Here is a 5,229-nt window from a genome sequence, read left to right as displayed (position 1 = left end):
ACTGGGCAGAATCGGAATCCAGGTCTTACACAAGTTAAAATATAGCTATAAATATTATTATTATTATTACTTTCATAAATATTAATATAAATATATGTATTATGATTATTATTAATCCAATATAATATATAGATATAAAAATTGATACATTTATATTGTTATCATTAATAATATTAAATGTTATTATAACTAGTATCATTATTAGTATTATGAATAATATTATTATTATCATTTTTTATCATTATTATTATCTATTATTATTATAATTATAAATATAAGTAGTAGTAGTGTTAATATTATGAGAATTTATTACAAAATACTACATTCTATTAATAACATGATGATTACCAATTTTATTATTATCTGTATTAATATTATTTATTATTATTATTAATACAATTGTTATTATAACTAATATATTCATTAATTATTTGTAATTATTAAATAAACTATAAATTATGCTAAAACCGTACAAATTTGTTACATGTACCTATCAAGATGCTTTTAATTCTATTTTTGGTCTTCCAATTGTTACTAGTCGAATTTGGAATCACAGATACGAGCCAAGTTTTGTTAAGAGTCGAAATCAACTTTTTTTTTTTTTATTTAGTCTGTACAATAAAAATTATTGTAGACTCTCTTATAGCTATAAACCAAAAGAATTACACACCAGTACTGATCAATTCATTCGTTTATGCATTTTCATTACCAACTAAGAACCATTACAGCCTCTACACCATCGAATTAAATCAGAAAACACATGAAGAACACCAACCATACCCTGTTCTTGGTTCATTAAATCAAAACCTCAAAATTCGTATTTAAATTCAAAATCTGTAAATGTAGCGATGTTAGGAATATTTTATTTAACCTTTCTGCAAGTTTTCAAGTTTTAATTCACGAAATTGAATTCGAATTTCGAAGTCAAACTTTCAAAATAAAAAGTCAAACATTTGTGTTCTTCGCGAAATTTGAATCCATTTTGATGATTCATGTTAAATTGATAATTTAGAAAGTTTATAGGATGGATTTAGAACCAATTTCGTGTAGAAATCATTATCTAAAACGATTCGAATTTCAAAAATCAAGAATATGGTTGTACGACGAGGTGTTCTAGCTACTACTGCTATTTTTTTTTTGTTTTGTTTTTGTTTTGTTTTTGTTTTGTTGTTGATCTTTTCTGTTAATTCAAAACCCCACACAAATATTGTTTCTGGGTTTCGTTACAAACTCTAAAAACAAGTCAATTGTATTGCTGTATGTGGTCTCGGATCAAGGAGCTGTGAAAGGAAGAAGATGAGACAGAAAAATCACTTAAATAAAATTAAACGTGGGTTATAATCAGATAATCGGGCAACAGCCCAACGGTTAAGGATAGTGCGGGTATTCGAGAGGTCGGGTGTTCGATTCCGGCTCGGGGCAGTTTATTTTTTTATAGCTTTAAAGGTAGTTCTTCCAATCATTATTATTATTTTTATTATTACTACTACTACTACTATTATTATTATTATTATTATTAATATTATTATTGTTGATACTAATTGTTAGTATTATTATTATTAATGTAATGATAAGTAGTGTTATCATTAACCTTAATATTATGATTATCATTAACCTAATTATTATCATCATTATCATTATTACTAGTATTATATTATTAAGTATTATTATTACTAGGTTTATGAATATTATCATCATTGATAAAATTATCATTTTAGTATTGCCCTTAAGTATTATTGTTATTATCGTTATTAACATTATTATTAACTTCATCATATTATTATAAGTATTATTAATAAAATTACCAAATTTACCATTTTAAGTATTATTGTAACGACCCCGGATTTTCCAACGTTTAATTAATAATATTTATTATTAATGCTTGTGTTTAATGAATGTATTTTATTACATTTACTTGTTACCATACATGACTTTAAATGCCCGGCACGTCTTTGTGACACACGAACTTTTCACGAATAATATTTCGGATATTATTTGCATCCATGATTAATTATTATTAATCATTTTTAATTAACTAGTGTTAATAGTTAATTACTTGAGCTTTGTTGGATTAACTTGTTAATTACTTGAACTTGGGCTTTTATTAATGTTAATGGACTTAGAAGCCCACCTTACTAATCTTAATGGACTAATTAGCCCATCTTTCATGTTAGTATTACTTTAAGGCTTAACTAGTTTGATTAGTGCATAAGGAATCTAGTTACTTGTATCAATTACACCTAGTTCCCATACAAACTCACTTTACTACCATTTTAAGCTAATTACATGCATGTAACTTGTGGACACTTCCCTTCCCCCTTTTCCTTGAAAAACCATCGGCTAGGGGTGTGTGGGGATGACTTTTTGTTTCAAATTTTGATTACATATCTACTAGTATCCTTCAAATTTCTCACACACACAAAATACTTCTCATTTCTCTCAAACATTTCTCTCCTTTCTTGTAAGTAACATGAACTTTTCTTCCTTCTTTCTTTCCTTCAAAAACCGTAACATACATACATATTATCATCATCATTTGCTTGTTAATACTTGTTCTTGTTTGTTACTTAATTACTTGTAGTTGCGGGTTGTTGATTAAGAACCAAACTTTCTAGTTTGTTCTTCATTTTATCTTGTTCATGCAAGAACATACAAGGAATAAAACTTTCTAGTTTATGTTCTACACTTAATGTTTTAAAAGATTGAAAGTTCATGAGTTAAAATCATACTTGAAGTTCATGTTGTAAACTTAAAGTTTACTTTCTTAAAGATCAAAGCCTTGGCTTGAATCTTTAAAAGTATGAACAACCATGAACTTATTAAATTTTAGATTAGTTATTTCTTCATTTCTTGCTCTTTTAAATTCATAATGTTGGTTTAATGGTCAAGTATTACTAGTTAATCTTGATCTCATACTTTCTTGAACTAAAATTAACTTTGTAAGTTCAAGAACATGGAAGTATAACTATCTAGTTATAACTTCACATACATATGAAAGATCTAAGTTTCTATAGCTTATGGTCTACTTATTTTATCATAAACAAAAGCTTGAAAGCTTACATATACTTTACAAGATGAAAATCTAAGTTTTATAGCTTATGGTTTCATTAAAGTAAAGATTCAAGTGTTATTACTTAGGATTTAACTTAATAACTTTAGATCTAGACTTTTGGGTCTTGGATCTTTAAGATCCAACTAAAAACTATGTTCTACAACTTATGATCTTGATTAGTTAGTTTACTTTCAAGTTTGTAGTTCAATATTACTTTTATAACTCATGTATGTGATAAATCTAAGATCTTGATGTAACTTTAGTTCATCAAACTACTTACAACACTTAATTGAGTTGTGCTACATATCTTAGACTTGAATTAGTGTTATGATGGTCAAAACTTGGTAAAGATGATGTAAACCCATTAACGAGCTGTACAATTGAAGCTACAAGCATCAAGGATGAGAACCGTGATGAACATCAAGCACCAAGAACCCACCGGAGCACTTTATCTTCTGTTTTCTGTAACTTATCAGACCTACTGGGCTGCTGTAAAGTCGATTTTCAGTTTTCTCAGTTTGTGTAGATGACTTTTCATTTAAGACTCATCTTAATCCGAGTTACGGTAGTGTCACTATGTCCTTTTAACGTTGTGCTGAAAATTCTGACCTACTCGCACTTAGACCGTCGCCACGGTCAAACGAAGACGAGTTTGCTTCTGGAATTTTTGCAGCAACTAAAGGACTTATATAAGGATCCATGGCCACTGGTCTCACCTTATTTCAGTAGGTATAGAGTCCGTGGTGACTGATCGAAGTCAGCCTTTGTTTTAAACTCCTTTCTAAGATGAAACTTACTTTATACTTTTTGTTTAATGATGAATGATGATGACCCTTAAGACCTAATTTACATACTTTTAAACCTATTGGGACGATTTACTAACTTAGTAATATTTGACTTATGTTGAGGACTTTCCGGACCTACATACTTGCTTACTTTTCCCGAGTCAACTTTACTACTACTTTACCACTATGTGTTATAGCATTCCTTTTTACTTTAACTATTTTGGGAACTGAGAATACATGCGCATTTTACGTTTTACATACTAGGCATGAGTACTTAAACTTTATATATGTGTGGGTTATACAACGGCATAAACTTTCCCCTTAGCTCGGTAACGTTTAGTCATTGGTCTTTGAACCGGTGAACGCGAATCTTAGATATGGATCCATAGGGTTTGACATCCCCACTCGGGCTAGTAGCGCTAGCATTTAACGGGTGTTTAATACTTCGTAAACATACGCACTCACCAAGTGTACTTTCAGGGGGTTATAAACGTTAAGTTAGTTACCAAGTGCCCACGGTTAAACATATACTTTACATACTGTTTGAAACGCTCTTTGTAGCACTGAAATCTCATGGCCTACATTACATTACTGTTATACTTAAACTATAGCTCACTAACCTTTGTGTTGACGTTTTAAGCATGTTTTTTCTCAGGTGCCTAAGGTTGCTTGCTTCCGCTGTTGTACTAGTCTTGCTGATTAGCCACCCGCTGCTTTGTTAGAGTTGTTACCGCATGAAACATTTTATCTTGCATTCAAACTTTATTACTGTTGAACAATGATTTGTAACGACCTAAGGGTCACGTACTATTATTACTTGCTTCCGTTCATAGAAGCATAATTTTGGTTGTAAAATAATTGACGTTGGTTATGACGTCACCTTTTATCATGAATGCAAACTTGTTTTGAAAACGCATATAGTGTTTGACCTTGTAATGATCCTGTTGTTGATGATTCGTACACGATGGTTTTGTACGGGGCATCACAATTATTATCACTATTATGATTATGATTATTATTATCATTTAATAAATACTAGAACTTTTATTATTAACATAAGTATATTATTATTAATATTAATATCACCTTATAATTAGTATTTTTAATATTCACAGAAGTATTATTATTAACATTATCACTTTTATTAAAAAGATTATCATTAACAAGTACTATTATCAATAAAAGTTAATATAATCATTACTAATAAGTATCATTATTTCAAATATGTATATTTTTTATAAAAACTATTATCAATACTACCATTACTATTATTATTAATAAAATTATTATTTCTATCACTATACTTATTCTAGTATTATTATAACTATAATATGTAAACAAATGATTGCTTATATAAAAAGATATATAATATAACACTTAACTATATCAAAA

Source organism: Rutidosis leptorrhynchoides, chromosome 6 (assembly GCF_046630445.1).
Source record: "Rutidosis leptorrhynchoides isolate AG116_Rl617_1_P2 chromosome 6, CSIRO_AGI_Rlap_v1, whole genome shotgun sequence".
NCBI classification, from domain to species: Eukaryota; Viridiplantae; Streptophyta; class Magnoliopsida; order Asterales; family Asteraceae; genus Rutidosis; species Rutidosis leptorrhynchoides.
Note: the sequence above shows the minus strand (reverse complement) of the source record.